At 44.7% G+C, this 16,733-nt stretch overlaps 1 protein-coding gene across 4 annotated transcripts in view; it reads right to left on the bottom strand.

Annotated features, from left to right (window-relative positions):
- Window positions 1-7,924, bottom strand: part of DRP2 (dystrophin related protein 2) — a 59,596-nt gene extending 51,672 nt beyond the window's left edge. For 2 of the 4 annotated variants that reach the window (XM_045030873.1, XM_045030874.1), the window contains exon 1: window positions 7,777-7,920. The gene's annotated coding sequence lies outside the window, so the exon portion shown is untranslated. Of the gene's footprint in view, window positions 1-524; window positions 718-7,776 lie in introns of those variants that run through there. The other 2 variants (XM_045030871.1, XM_045030872.1) reach the window with 2 other exon arrangements.
- Between the last annotated feature and the right edge of the window lie 8,809 nt (window positions 7,925-16,733).

The raw sequence follows: 16,733 nt of genomic DNA, 5'->3' as shown, positions 1-16,733 counted from the left end.
AGGAAGTGAATGAAAGGCCAGAGCTGGAACCATAGTCCCTATTGCTTCTTCTCTCATCCCAGATCACTACTTGAAAAGAGCTTTAGGCTCTGCTTTCTGCAGGCTCGTCTTTTAAGGAGAATGCTAGAAGGCCACCATGCCCTGATGCAAGCAGCCCTTCAGCTCGGCAGAAAGCTTCTGTCGGTGTAAGTAAACCTCTGATTTTAAAAGAATCAAAGCTGGAGATAATTGCAAAGCTTGCTATTGCTGTTTTTCCTCAGGAATCTGCATCTACTTATGATTCCCTGAGCTCTTTCCTGTGGAATCAAAGTCTTGGCTGCCTGTCTCTCCCCCACCCCCTATCCCCTTTATTTTCCATGCAAGTTTCTCCAAATGCACAGACACAGACAGTATACTGTGCACGGACAGATGGACGCACACACACACACACACACAGCACAATGCTGAGGCTAACCATACATTGGTAATTTCCCTCTCCCTGCAAAGCCAGGAGCTGGCTAGGAAACAATTTATCTGTGGCCTACCTTCCGATTCCGTCAGGTCTGAAATGAAGGCAGCAGCTGGGCTTCAGTGGCAGGGATTGGGGCTGCCTCTGTGAATCAGCAAAGAAGTCCCTGTGACAAGGATGCATGCTGAGGCTCAGCGCTGTTGTGTGCATGCTCTCTGTCTCTCCTCCTCCACCACCCTGTGCTTCTGTGTTGCTATGCAATCATATCACCAGGAGTAACAGCATCTCTCCAACCTCAGGCAGAGATACCCTTGACTGGGCAATGCAGGAACACACCAAGGGCAGCTCTGTGAAGTGCCTGGAATTTTGGAGGTTCCTTGGCTAGAGATCAAAGGAAGGAATAGAAGCGGGGAGATACAAAGGAAGAGAGACGCACACGGAGGGAGGAGCAGACAAAATACACACAGAGGTAGAAAGAGAGGGAGAGAGAAATACAGACACAAAGGCACTACAGCCTGACCTCTGGAGACCTGACAGACTGCTGGATTCACACACACTCCATGCAGCCTGCTGATGTCTATCAACTGCGTTTCTGGGGTGATGTGGCACCGAAGCCGCAGGACCAGCAGGACCAGCGGACCCTCCGCAGGCATGCCGCCAAAGGCAGCCTGCCTGCGGCCCTCGCGGTGCCGGCAGAGCGCCCCCCGTGGCTTGCCGCCCCAAGCACGCGCTTGGCATGCTGGGGCCTGGAGCCGCCCCTGGTCTTAGCACAGTTCCCAGTGAACAAAGTGTGCACATCATAATTGCTACTAACTGGTACCCTTGTCAGTCTCAGCACTGGGACCCAAGGACTGAATAGGCCATGAAGATTTTCACCCTTTCCCTCTGAGATGAACCCTCCAGATCAGGAGTAGAGCTGGGTGGAAAATGCTCTTCCCTGGCCCCTGACAATTTTCAAAATATCAAAAAAATTCCAGACCTGAATTGGGATGAAAAGTGGAAGTTACAAAAATTTGTGAACTCAAAATCTGAAAAAAAAATTTGCACTTTAGATCAACCAAAACAAAGTATTTTGATTATTCTGAAATGCTTCATTTTAATTTTGACCTTTTAATTTAATTTTTTAAATTACATTTAACACTAACATTTCAAAATGAAAAAAGTTGTTTTGAGTCAAAAATCCAAAGCTTTTCAGTGTGAAGATGTCGAAACAGGACACTGACAATTTTGAAATTTATTTCCCTTATAATTTTTCAAGTTGGGAGATTTGTCAAGACGAACTCTGCTTCGTGAACAGTTTCGGTTTCAATGAACTGGCATTTGGGGGTTCACTGAAAAAATTCCCAACCAGCTCCAATCAGAAGTGAGGCTGTGCACACGACACCTGTTCTGTGGATAAATATAAGGCTCATATAAACATTTGGAAAAAGAAAATAGATCTTAAAATAAATAACATCTCAACTGTGGTGTCCAAGCACAACTGAGCAAATTAAGCATGTAGCAACAGGTCAAACTGTGCTTGTCCTGGCTTGTAAAACATTTTTCATCCTAAATGTATCAAATGAGCAGACAGCGGTATACTCGCTAGCAGACAGACTTTCCTCTATTAGCTACTGTTCAATAGCTTCTGTTAATTTCATGACAGCAGCAGGACTGTTATGCAACAAAACTTAGTGTTCTGGAAAATCACAATCAGACCAGGGCCATTATGCTGCACTCAACCTTCCTTTCCTGTCTTAATGTTCCCTATTGATTCATCTGTGGAACCAACAGATTGTTCAGAGGCACAAAGAAAGAAAGAAAGAAAGAACAGGATCTAGAAAGGTCATCCAGGTGTCTGACAGACCACAATTCCATAGTGAGACATGACAATTGTGGGAAACACAGTGATGCATCTGCTCCTTAGATGTTCATGGCTGGAGTCATGACATCATGGATAAACATGTGGAGTACATGCCAATTCATACACTCCTAGTCACACATGCACAGATAGACAACGGCATGAAGAAAATCATTTAAATAGCATCCATCAAAGTTTCAAACGCAGGGCACTTTGCAATACAACTGTCTTAGATTATCATAATTGAAGAAGAATTAAAAGCAGCAAACTCCCGTTGCTTCAGTGTAGTTTGAGATTCAGATACAAACTGAGAATCTCAGATGGAAAGTAGGCTCCACGGCTGGGAAGCATAATTACAGACTGCTGAGCACCCAGTGACTTAATGTTAGGTTGGCTTGTCCCAGATATAACAATTCAGACTTCATCCCGCAATAAGTGAAACAAGCTCAGAAGATCTGTCTCAGAGGCAGACTTTTAGTGCCTTTTACTTAAGCAATAAAACTTTGAAGTTAATGCAAATTTTTATTGAACTCTAGTGCAAGATTTTTAAAAGACGACTGATATGTTGAGACAACTATGAGTCTTGTAAGGATGTGAGCTGCTGTTTTGTGTATGAGCTGCATTCTAGAGATTACAAGATTTTCCTGTTAAGTTAACTAAGAACTCCAAGAATCCAACCTCAGAAAGACAGTTTATTGCCTATTCCAAACCTTTACTGATCAGCAAGAGTCTCAGTCTTTTCTTAATCTGTAAAGAGATGTTTTGGTAGCAGAACTGAGATACAAATCCATCGTGAATTGTGATGGCTATATAACCACCAAGTATTCATCACAGGCATGCAGGAAGACTCGATATAGAAACATACCCTCCACACTGATACATATCAACACGCAGGAACATTAATGTTCCAGAGGAAAAAACTAACATGCAAACATAAAGCAAATAAAACAAACCAAGAAAAATTCATCAGACATGTCCATGACAGTCAAAGCGGGATCTGATTCTGATTTGCATTCATTTAACTGAAGTTAGTCTCAATGTACACCAGCGAAATCAGAATCAGGACCACAGTAAACAATGCCCCCCTCTGAATTTGCAAAATACAGGGTACAACCCAAATACAAATGAACATGAACAATCGGTGTTTGTGGAGAATCACACTAGGGGAAGGAGTCAGCACAAGGCTTTTTAAGTTTCAACTGGGCCTCAGTCTAATGCCTCATCTTTTTGCAATCTTTATTCCTTTACTCTTTACTTTCAGGAGTTTTGTCCAAATGACCCCAGTGCCCGAATACCCATAACACTGAAGCTGATATCCTAACATCCTACCTTGAACAGCACCAACAATTAGATCATCAGCATTCCCATTTTCAGCTCAGACTTCAATCCTACAGATTTATTCAGTTTACTCCAAAATGAATGTTGTCTCACATCTCCATTGCTAGGTTACCTCCTCCAAAACAACTCCGGAATCAGACACATTCACACGGTTACTTGCTGAAACTCACTCACTCCTTCACCTCCTTTCATACTGTGGTTGCCTCCTTTATGGTCCCTCAAAGTCAGGCCTCTCCTTCTCCTTGCTGCTACATGGATGAGGGAATGCATCATGGTTACTTTCTGGAATCTTCACCAGCTTCCTTCCACTTCAGAATTCAGTAGGCAATTTCCCACCTAAGCTTCAGTCTTCCATGGACTGACCCCCCCAAACACAGACTTTCCAACCCATTCCCTATGCTCCTCAGGTAACAGGCTTGCTGGGTGTGCTTTGTCCCACGCTGCCTCAGTTATCTGAAAAAGCGCTGAGATGCTACAATAAGGCATGTCATACAAAATGCTTAGAAAGATAGCTCTACGGCCTTTTCAAATCTCTTCTCTTCTCTTGTCCTTAGCTTGTGACTCTGGGATGCAGGAAACTTGGGTTCTATTCCTAGCTCTGCTACTGGCCTCCTGGGTGACCTTGAGAAAGTCACTTCCCATCCTTATGCCTCAGTTTCCCTATTGGTAAAATGGGGATAATGATACTGATGTCCTTTCTAAAGCACTTTGAGATCTACTGATGTATGCTGCACAAGAGCTTGGTATAGTTATTACTTCAAGTGCCACCAGTTTCCTTTCACTCAGCCATTGTGGACCCATTCTTGAAGTATGCTAAATCAGTGGTTCTCAACCAGGGGTATGTGTACCTCTGGGGGTACGCGGAGGTCGCCAGGGGGTACATCAACTCATCTAGGTATTTGCCTGGTTGTACAACAGGCTACATAAAAAGCACTAGCGAAGTCAGTACAAACTAAAATTTCATACAGACAATGACTTGTTTATACTGCTCTATATACTCAATGCACTGAAATGTAAGTACAATATTTATATTCCAATTGATTTATTTTATTATATGGTCAAAATGGGAAAGTCAGCAATTTTTCAGTACTAGTGTGTTGTGACACTTGTATTTTTGTGTCTGATTTTGTAAGCAAGTTGTTTTTACGCGAGATGAAACTTGGGGATATGCAAGACAAATCTGACTCCTGAAAGGGGTACAGCAGTCCGGAAAGGTTGAGAGCCACTGTGGTAAATCGCAAGAACATACTCAGGCAGTACAGCCAAATATACAGAAGAGGTTCCTAAGTTACATGGAAGACAACACGACCCAGGAAGTTGAGAATCCAGCCAGAAAAGCAATGGGAAGAACTGACTGAGAACATGAAAATAGTGGAGACACTTGGTACAAGTGATCCAGAGCTACTTGAATTGAGGATTGTAAGGAAGGGTTCACCCCAGTAGCACAAGGTACTGGATTCCAGCCACAAAGATTTTGAGAAATTAAGAAAGCTAGTGAGCAAATTGCAATAGGAAGAAGTATTACAATCCCCTGGAGGGGAAAAAGAGGCTTGGGAATCCTTCAGGATACCATATGCAAGCACCAAAGACAATTCCTCTGAAAAAGGAGAACTCAGGGAACATGAAGGATCCAAGGAACACAATGTGGATCAACGGCAGAAGCAGTGCAGAGGGCTGTTCCCTATGGAACATATTCATGTGCCTGAAATTGGGTCTGAGTGATTTTTGGTGCAGGATCCATGTGAAAATATTGTGTCAACACCATCCCTATCCAGCATCGAGGAATTTGCATACTATATTGATGCAGGAGGTGCTCCTCTCCAAGCATTTACCACAGCATGAGTAACTGGGCACAGAGTAGCTCAGCACACTGCAGAAGGATAGCTGAGAATGGTGCACTTCTCCCTCCTAAGGATCGGAACCTGCGGGATGTTCCAGTACAGTAGCAAAGAAGGCATGTTTGAAAGTAGGAGAGGACAAAAAGTCCCTTGTTCCGGGGCAAGGAATGAAAATAGAACTGGAGGTTCTGACTTTGGACCAAATCGAATCTAAGACTTGTTGCCCACTAGATTGTTACTGTTTTGTTTAAATAATTGATATCAAGTAAATTCCTCTCCCTCCCTCCCTCCCAGCACAAATAACCTTAAGGATAATATCCCAGCGCTGATTCTATCCTGACAACATTTTGCATTAAGTTGTTGGGGGGAAAAAAACAGTGGGGTCCTTTCTAGTGGCATTCTGCTTGGGTAGAACAGATACAAACAGACAGATTACACATGCTCAGAAATCAAACTGGCTCCCTTTGTGACTGCCCCTGCATAACAACTGAAAGGGTCCGTACTGAATAAGCGGAAATGAGAAAGATTACAGAGAGGAAAAATCCTTTCAGGGCAGAGAGCATCCAAGACTGTGGGGTGGAGTGTGGGAGGGGGAGGAAGGAGTGCAATAGGAAAAGGAGGAATAGAAAAGGGAAAAATCAGGGAAGAGAGGAGACAATGGTAGCAGGGTGGAGGGAAGGGAGCACAGAGAGCTTTCATGGCTCTTCTTTGTTCTTCAAAGGCTGTCAATATGTTTATGCTGTGCCTTTCCATCTCCCTCCCTATTTGCTGGGTTTTGTACACAGGAGGAGGAGAGCCATCACACAGGAGCTGCTGGAAATTCAGTTAGACACAGAACAGAGGTGCCCTAAGAGAAAGGAAACTGCTTAGTGATGCATGTACAATGTACCACGTTGCAGCCCCAGAAAGTCTTGAGGCTTTCTCCCGGCCCCCTCTCTAGAGATCAGTCTCTTCCTGGTGAGATCATATCCAGGGCTGGAAGTCTAGCTGTTGGGGGAAGCAGGTTGAACTGAGTGACAGCACAACTTACACATGAAAAAAATATATATAAGGAAAATTCTAACTCTACACATCTATAGCACCTCCTAGGCGAGGATCTCAAGGGTATTAGACCTTGAGGGTAAAATTGGCAAAAGGCACTTCAGTGACTTAGCAGCTTACGATCCACATTTGACCATCAGTGAGACTTAGGCTCCTGAGTCACTTCTGAAAATGGTACTTAGGCACCTTTGGAAATTTTACCTTGAGCCACTAAGGGTACATCTACACTGCCTTTGAAAATCTGTGGCAGTGAATCTTGGAGCATGGGTCTACTGACTCAGGCTAGCAGGGTTTGTGCTGTGGTGCTAAAAACAGCAGCATAGATATTGTGGCTCGGACTGGAGCTTGGTCTAAGCCCAGGGAAGGGGGTTGGCTTCAAAGCAGCTGTTTTTAGCGCTATAGCAAGAGCCCACGTCTCTAGAACCTGGGCTCCGAGACTCTCTGCCATGGGTTTTAAAATTCAGCATAGACAGCCCTATGACTCACAATACCCCTATGGGGCAGGAAAGTACCATCCCCACTTTACAGTTGGGGAAACTGAGGCACAGAGCAATTAAACAACTTGCCCAAGGTCACAGAATAGGAAGTCTGTCACGGAGTCAGGAACCAGACCCAAGTCTCTCAAGGCCCAGTCCAGTACCTTGAGCAAAATCCTGTAATTGCTTATGCCTGTGTTTAACTTTTGCACAGTGGTTGCACTGAAGTGAATGGAATTACCCACATGTGTAACTGATTTCAGGATTGGGCTGTTACTCAGGAAGTGTGTAACATAACTGTCTATAGAGCTCCTGGATAATCCTTAGCTGGAACCACACCACCATTACCTTTATGATTCTCTAAAATAAAGTCTGGTAGCACAAACCAGCACCAGCGACCAGTGACTATCTTGAGAACATCACTGATTTTACTATATAAGTGAACTGTTTCAGGCAGCCAAATATGAAGAAGCCACAGTGTGTAGGGCACAGAGTAAAGCACTGGGAAGAACTTGGGTTCTAATCTTCAGTGAACCAGCTGCTGATTGCATGACCTAAGACAAACCACTTTTCTTCCTCATCAGCCTACCCAGTTGGAAACTACAGAGTAAAAATCAGTGCATTAAGAGAGAGCCAGGTGTTGCTGGCTCTGAGACGAGCTTTTCTGGAGGGAAGAAATGCATCAAGACTCTGGTCTACTTTTCAGAATAACCATCATAAAGAGCAAATTTACTGCTGCTCTTTGTTCTTTACAGACCACGTGCCTGCCATGGCTGAAAAGCAGATAGAACCCACCTTATTCTTCCTGCTCAGGAGCTGCCTCACCACAGAAATAAGCAGCTTGCCTGGGTAGCAAAGGTTTTGTGTGAACAAACTAGGACACTTGATCAGCTGGTCCAATCCCATAATTAACCATCTTCATTCTTCTCTTCTGTTCTGTGGGCAAAGATTAGCAATAAATCATTTTGTCACAGTGCCCAGGAGGTAACTGCCTAGCATTGGGGTTTATAACAGAGCATTAACTCAGCCAAAGGCAGCAGGAGATAGTGGTTAAAGTGCTAGGGGTTAAACTCAATTGATAGGGGTACTGAAGTAAGCATTAATCGTTGTCCTTTGGTACCAGTTACATGCCATTAGAAGACTTCACCAGCATACACATTGACAGTTGTTAGAGCTGCTATCCAACCCTCAGAGGTTCAATTTTCTGAGTGGCTACAGCTGTACCACCTTCTAAATCCTTGGGTCCTGATTTATTCATAGCATTAGGAATGCAAAATGCAAGCACAGGGAAGTAGGCCAACAAGAGAATAGAAAGCAGGAACACAGAGGAACCAGTTTCTTCATTCCAGCAGAAAATAGGTTGAAGCTGTTAACTCTTTCAGACTAGGCCAAGTGGATCTGAGAGGACAGCACTGCCTAAGGAATGAGACCCCATTGAATTAAGACAATGCACAAATGGAAGCTTCTCCCCACAAAAGAAAATTTTAATTTTCAGACACTCAGAGCTAAAATGGCTTCAGAAAACAGTTCAGCCTGATACCCTTAGGCATCTGCATTTCCAGATGCATTATGTTCAGCTCAATATGCCTGGCATTGGAGGGCTTAGTGGGTCTTGGCCTTCAAATTGTGGACCAGATTCTCAGTTGATATAAATCAGTATAGCTCCATTGAAGTCAGTAAAGCTATGGCAATAAATATCAGCTGAGGATCTGACCTTGTAACTTGAAATCCAGTCCAGTACCTACATAACGGGGAGCATGGATCAGCCTTCATGTCGCACTCCCCATCAGTACCTGGCCTGGGCAAGCTAATGATTCAACCAGTGGACCAAATTCGGTGATGAATCCTGGTCAAGTGCCACCTGAGGCATGTTGCACATCCACTAAGACCACCTACAGAGTGGTTTTCTTAAAGTGAAAGGCTTCACTGTTTGGAAGTTTCAAAGCTGATTAACTAGAAAGCAGCAGAACGCAGTTTAGAGCTAAACAGTTGCTGATCTATCCTGCTTGTGACATAATGAACCTCTCATTAAACACAGGGAAGACCTCCTTCTATGAAGGGAAAGCAATGGTAATGGCTTCTGTATACTTCTTACATTCTGGAGCATGATGTTGGTTTGTATTCATGGGGGAGAGAGTGGGGAGATAAAGCAGTCTGCGCTGGATCAGCTAGCAACATACACTCTCCAAACTTAGGGTAATCTGCTGAGTTGGCACCACATTGCACATGCACACTCCATTATCCTGAGCAGGGGAACTCAAGAAGCATGAGAAAAGTACAGTAACTCCTCGCTTAACGTTGTAGTTATGTTCCTGAAAAATTAGACTTTAAGTGAAACAATGTTAAGTGAATCCAATTTCCCCATAAGAATTAATGTAAATGAATCATAGAATCATAGAATCTCAGGGTTGGAAGGGACCTCAGGAGGTCATCTAGTCCAACCCCCTGCTCAAAGCAGGACCAAACCCAACTAAATCATCCCAGCCAGGGCTTTGTCAAGCCTGACCTTAAAAACCTCTAAGGAAGGAGATTCCACCACCTCCCTAGGTAACCCATTCCAGTTCTTCACCACCCTTCTAGTGAAAAAGTTTTTCCTAATGTCCAACCTAAACCTCCCGCTCTGCAACTTAAGACCATTACTCCTTGTTCTGTCATCTTCTACCACTGAGAACAGTCCAGATCCATCCTCTTTGGAACCCCCTTTCAGGTAGTTGAAAGCAGCTATCAAATCCTCCCTCATTCTTCTCTTCTGCAGGCTAAACAATCTCAGTTCCCTCAGCCTCTCCTCGTAAATCATGTGCTCCAGCCCCCTAATCATTTTTGTTGCCCTCCGCTGTACTCTCTCCAATTTATCCACATCCTTCTTGTAGTGTGGGGGCCAAAACTGGGCACAGTACTCCAAATGAGGCCTCACCAGTGCTGAATAGAGGGGAATGATCACATCCCTCGATCTGCTAGAAATGCCCCTACTTATACAACCCAAAATGCCTTCTTGGCAACAAGGGCACACTGTTGACTCATATTCAGCTTTTCGTCCACCGTAACCCCTAGGTCCCTTTCTGCAGAACTGCAGCCCAGCCATTCGGTCCCTAGTCTGTAGCAGTGCATGGGATTCTTCCATCCTAAATGCAGGACTCTGCACTTGTCCTTGTTGAACCTCATCATATTTCTTTTGGCCCAATCCTCTAATTTGTCTAGGTCCCTCTGTATCCTATCCCTACCCTCCAGCGTATCAACCACTCCTCCCAGTTTAGTGTCATCTGCAAACTTGCTAAGGGTGCAGTCCACACCATCCTCCAGATCGTTAATGAAGATATTGAATAAAACCGGCCCCAGCACCGACCCTTGGGGCACTCCACTTGATACCGGCTGCCAACTAGACATGGAACCATTGATCACTACCCGTTGAGCCCGACCATCTAGCCAGTTTTCTATCCACCTTACCGTCCATTCATCGAGCCCATACTTCTTTAACTTGCTGGCAAGAATACTGTGGGAGACTGTATCAAAAGCTTTGCTAAAGTCCAGAAATAGCACATCCACTGCTTTCCCCTCATCCACAGAGCCGGTTATCTCATCATAGAAGGCAATTAGGTTAGTCAGGCATGACTTGCCCTTGGTGAATCCATGCTGACTGTTCCTGATCACTTTCCCCTCCTTTAAGTGGTTCAGAATTGATTCCTTGAGGACCTGTTCCATGATTTTTCCAGGGACTGAGGTGAGACTGACTGGCCTGTAGTTCCCTGGATCTTCCTTCTTCCCTTTTTTAAAGATGGGCACTACATTAGCTTTTTTCCAGTCATCCGGGACCTCCCCCGATCGCCATGATTTTTCAAAGATAATGGCCAATGGCTCTGCAATCTCATCGGCCAACTCCTTTAGCACCCTCGAATGCAGCGCATCCGGCCCCATGGACTTGTGCTCGTCCAGCTTTTCTAAATAGTCCCGAACTACTTCTTTCTCCACAGAGAGCTGGTCAACTCCTCCCCATACCGTGCTGTAGAGTGCAGCTGTCTGGGAGCTGACCTTGTCTGTGAAGACAGAGGCAAAAAAAGCATTGAGTACACTAGCTTTCTCCACATCCTCTGTCACTAGGTTCCCTCCCTCATTCAGCAAGGGGCCCACACTTTCCTTGACTTTCTTCTTGTTGCTAACATACCTGAAGAAACCCTTCTTGTTACTCCTAACATCTCCGGCTAGCTGCAACTCCAAGCGTGATTTGGCCTTCCTAATTTCACTCCTGCATGCCTGAGCAATACTTTTATGCTCCTCCCTGGTTATTTGTCCAATCTTCCACTTCTTGTAAGCTATTTTTTTGTGTTTAAGACGAGCAAGGATTTCACTGTTAAGCCAAGCTGGTCGCCTGCCATATTTACTTTTCTTCCTACACATCGGGATGGTTTGTTCCTGCAACCTCAATAAGGATTCTTTAAAATACAGCCAGCTTTCCTCTACTCCTTTCCCCGTCATGTTATTCTCCCAGGGGACCTTGCCCATCAGTTCCCTGAGGGAGTCGAAGTCTGCTTTTCTGAAGTCCAGGGTCTCTGTTCTACTGCTCTCCTTTCTTCCTTGTATCAGGATCCTGAACTCGACCATCTCATGGTCATTGCCTCCCAGGTTCCCATCCACTATTGCTTCCTCTACTATTTCTTCTCTGTTTGTGAGCAACAGGTAAAGAAGAGCTTTTCCCCTAGTTGGTTCCTCCAGCACTTGCACCAGGAAATTGTCCCCTACATTTTCCAGAAACTTGCTGGGGGTTAGGTTCCAGGGAAATTTTTTTCACCAGACAAAAAAAAATATATTATATAGATATACAAATAGTATACGTTTTAAACAAACAATTTAATACTGTTCATGGCTATGATGATTGTGAAGCTTGGTTGAGGTGGTGAAGTTAGAGGGTGGAAGAGGGAGGGATATTTCCCAGGGAATGCCTTGCTGCTAAATGATGAACTAGCACTCAGCTGAGCCCTCAAGGGTTAACACATTGTTGTTAATGTAGCCTCACACAAAGCAGCACGAACACGAGGGAGGGGAGACAGCATAGCAGACAGAGACAGACACACACCTTGTGTGTGTGAGAGAGAGAGATGCACACTGCCCCTTTAAGTAAGCTGACCCACTCTTAAGTGCATTGTCTTTTTAAGTGGATCAGGAAGTTGAGACAGCAGCTGCTTCCCCAAACTCTCTATGGCTCTCTCCATCCATGTCCCCTCCCTGCTCTATATGGAGATGGGGTTAGCGGGGTGCAGGAGCAGAAGGGAGGGAGACACCCTGACATTAGTCCCCCCTTCTTCCTCCTGCACAGCAAGCAGGAGTCTCTGGGAGCAGCTCCAAGGCAGAGGGCAGGAGCAGCACATGGCATTGTGGGGAGGGACAGCTGAACTGCCGGCAATTGATAACCTGCAACTGATAGCCTGCTGGGCGGCTGCAGCACAGGGAACTTAGGGGAGCTGGGAGCTCATAGACTTTAAGGTCAGAAGGGACCATTATGATCATCTAGTCTGACCTCCTGCACAATGCAGGCCACAGAATCTCACCCATCCACTTCTATAACAAACCCTTAACCTATGTCTGAGTTATTGAAGTCCTCAGATTGTGGTTTGAAGACCTCAAGCTGCAGAGAATCCTCCAGCAAGTGACCCATGCCCCATGCTGCAGAAGAAGGCGAAAAACCTCCAGGGCCTCTGCCAATCTGCCCTGGAGGAAAATTCCTTCCCGACCCCAAATATGGCGATCAGTTAAACCCTGAGCATGTGGGCAAGACTCACCAGCCAGACACCCAGGAAAGAATTCTCTGTAGTAACTCAGATCCCATCCCATCTAACATCCCATCACAGACCACTGGGCATACTTACCTGCTGATAATCAAAGATCAGTTGCCAAAATTAGGCTATCCCATCATACCATCCCCTCCATAAACTTATCAAGCTTAGTCTTGAAGCCAGATATGTCTTTTGCCCCCACTACTCCCCTTGGAAGGCTGTTCCAGAACTTCACTCCTCTAATGGTTAGAAACCTTCGTCTAATTTCAAGTCTAAACTTCCTAGTGTCCAGTTTATATCCATTTGTTCTTGTGTCCACATTGGTACTAAGCTTAAATAATTCCTCTCCCTCCCTAATATTTATCCCTCTGATATATTTATAAAGAGCAATCATATCCCCCCCTCAACCTTCTTTTGGTTAGGCTAAACAAGCCAAGCTCTTTGAGTCTCCTTTCATAAGCCAGGTTTTCCATTCCTTGGATCATCCTAGTAGCCTGTCTCTGAACCTGTTCCAGTTTGAATTCATCCTTCTTAAGCATGGGAGACCAGAACTGCACACAGTATTCCAGATGAGGTCTCACCAGTGCCTTATATAACGGTACTAACACCTCCTTATCTTTGCTGGAAATACCTCGCCTGAGGCATCCTAAAACTGCATTTGTTTTTTTAACGGCCATATCACATTGGCGGCTCATAGTCATCCTGTGATCAACCAATACTCCGAGGTCCTTCTCCTCCTCCGTTACTTCCAACTGATGCGTTCCCAATTTATAACTAAAATTCTTGTTATTAATCCCTAAATGCATGATCTTGCACTTTTCACTATTAAATTTCATCCTGTTACTATTACTCAGTTTACAAGGTCATCCAGATCTTCCTGTATGATATCCCGGTCCTTCTCTGTGTTAGCAATACCTCCCAGCTTTGTGTCATCCGCAAACTTTATTAGCACATTCCCGCTTTTTGTGCCAAGGTCAATAATAAAAAGATTAAATAAGATTGGTCCCAAAACTAATCCCTGAGGAACTCCACTAGTAACCTCCTTCCAGCCTGACAGTTCAGCTTTCAGTACGACCTGTTGTAGTCTCCCCTTTAACCAGTTCCTTATCCACCTTTCAATTTTCATATTGATCCCCATCTTTTCCAATTTAACTAATAATTCCCCATGTGGAACTGTGTCAAATGCCTTACTGAAATCGAGGTAAATTAGATCCACTGCATTTCCTTTGTCTAAAAAATCTGTTACCTTCTCAAAGAAGGAGATCAGGTTGGTTTGGCACGATCTACCTTTTGTAAAACCATGTTGTATTTTGTCCCAATTGCCACTGACCTCAATGTCCTTAACTACTTTCTCCTTCAAAATTTTTTCCAAGACCTTACATACTACAGATGTCAAACTAACAGGCCTATAGTTACTCGGATCACTTTTTTTCCCTTTCTTAAAAATAGGAATAATGTTAGCAATTCTCCGGTCGTATGGTACAACCCCTGAGTTTACCGATTCATTAAAAATTCTTGCTAATGGGCTTGCAATTTCATGTGCCAGTTCCTTTAATATTCTTGGATGAAGATTATCTGGGCCCTCTGATTTTGTCCCATTAAGCTGTTCGAGTTTGGCTTCTACCTCGGATGTGGTAATATCTACCTCCATATCCTCATTCCCATTTGTCATCTTTCCATCATCCCTAAACTCCTCATTAGCCTTATTAAAGACTGAGGCAAAGTATTTATTTAGATATTGGGCCATGCCTAGATTATCTTTAACCTCCATTCCATCCTCAGTGTTTAGCGGTCCCACTTCTCCTTTCTTTGTTTTCTTCTTATTTATATGGCTATAGAACCTTTTACTGTTGGTTTTAATTCCCTTTGCAAGGACCAACTGTACATGGCTTTTCGCCTTTCTCACTTCATCCCTACATGTTCTGACCTCAATAAGGTAGCTTTCCTTGCTAATCCCATCTTCCACTCCTTGTAGGCGTTCTCCTTTTTCCTAATCACCTCTCTGAGATGCTTGCTCATCCAGCTTGGTCTACAACTCCTGCCTATGATTTTTTCCCCCTTTCTTGGGATGCAGGCTTCTGATAGTTTCTGCAACTTTGACTTGAAGTAATTCCAGGCCTCCTCTGCCTTTAGATCCACAAGTTCTTCAGTCCAATCCACTTCCCTAACTAATTTCCTTAATTCTTTAAAGTTAGCCCTTTTGAAATCAAAAACCCTAGTCCCAGATCTATTTTTGTTTATCCTTCCATCTAGTTTGAACTGAATTAGCTCATGATCACTCGAACCAAGGTTGTCCCCTACAACCAGCTGATGGGGGGCTGCCAGTCCACCCTAATTACAAGCCCCCACCAGCTAGCTGCAAGCGGTGGATGAAGCAGGAAGCTGCCAAACGACGTTAGAAGGGAGCATTGCACAACTTTAAATGAGCACGTTCCCTAATTGATCAGCAACGTAACAATGAAACAATGTTAACTGGGACGACTTTAAGTGAGGAGTTACTGTACATGCTTTGCTGATGAATGAAAGCTGTGCAAAAGATGAGGTTCAAGAACAACCTAAATCTCAAATTAGTTTCCCAAAGTATTTTGTAGCCAAAAATCTACATTTTTTAAATTAAACAGGTTGTATGCAATTCCCTCAAGAAGCAGTTGCTGAGTTGACCTGAACTTAAAATAGTCTGGGGGAGCTGACCGGGAGCATGAACCTGAAGCTGAAAATGAGGAAAAGCCTCCCACAATTCAGAGTCTTTGTAGAACAGCAACAGAAGAACCTCACACCTGTATGGAACTTTGGCAATGGCAACATTAGCCAACCACACCCCCTCCGAAGTGCTGTGTGGGGCATAGCTGGAGTGGAGTCAGAGGAATAACACAGCAAAATAAAGGGACTGGTGGGCAATTCATAACCAGCAGAAGAAATTAATGAGGAAAAAAATGGTTACCCAACTTTTCGTAACTGTTGTTCTTCAAGATGTGTTGCTCATGTCCATTCCATTGTAGGTGTCCACATGCTCACATGCGTGGTCATCAGACACATTTGGCTTAGTGGTGTCCATAGGGCCAGCTGTGGCGCCCCCTTGAGTGCTGCGCTCATGTGCTGGTATATCAGGCGCCGCCGGCCCTACGCCCATTCGGTTCCTTCTTGCCAACAACTCTGACAGAGAAGTGAGAGGGCAGGTAATGGAATGGACATGAGCAACACATCTCAAAGAACAACAGTTATGAAGAGGTGGGTAACGTTTTTTTCTTCTTCGAGTGCTTGCTCACGTCGATTCCATTGTAGGTGACTCATAAGCAGAATCCTCAGAGATAGGCTTGGACTTTACTGTCTTGCAGTTTGGAGCACTGCTCTGCCAAAGGCAGCATCATCTTGAGCTTGCTGGGTGAGCTCATAATGTGATGTTAACATGTGGACTGACGACAGGTCACAGCCAAATAGATTTCCTGGATTGGCACCTGCACCAGGAGGGCTCATGATGCCCGCGCACCCTAGTCAAATGATTTGTTACAATCGCCGGCAGCAGCACCTTTGCCAGCTTATAGCAGTAGTGAATGCAGGCTGTGATCCAGAACGAGATTCTCTGAGCAGATACTGGTCGACCTTTCATCCTGTCTGACACGAACAACTGTATTGATTTGCGGGATGGCTTCGTTCTATCTTTGTAGAATGCCAGCGCTCTCCTGACGTCAAAGGTGTGAAGTCTGCACTCCTCATCTGTTGCATGAGGCTTTGGAGAGATGACTGGTAAGTCCTGGCCAGTATGAAACTAGGAGAGGACCTTGGGCAGAAACGCCAGGTGCGATGCTGCTGGACCTTGTCCTTGAGGAAGACCGTATAGGGCAGATCTGAAGTGAGCGCTCTGATCTCAGACACCCTGCGGGCCGAGGTTATAGCGACCAGGAAAGAGACCTTCCAGGACAGCAGCAGAAGGGAGCAGGTAGCCAAAGGCTCAAATGGGGAACCCGTGAGCCTGGACAGCATGAGGTT

Source organism: Mauremys mutica, chromosome 9, assembly GCF_020497125.1.
Source record: "Mauremys mutica isolate MM-2020 ecotype Southern chromosome 9, ASM2049712v1, whole genome shotgun sequence".
NCBI classification, from domain to species: domain Eukaryota; kingdom Metazoa; phylum Chordata; order Testudines; family Geoemydidae; genus Mauremys; species Mauremys mutica.
The sequence above is the reverse complement of the archived record's forward strand: the minus strand, read 5'-3'. Positions and strand labels throughout refer to the sequence as shown.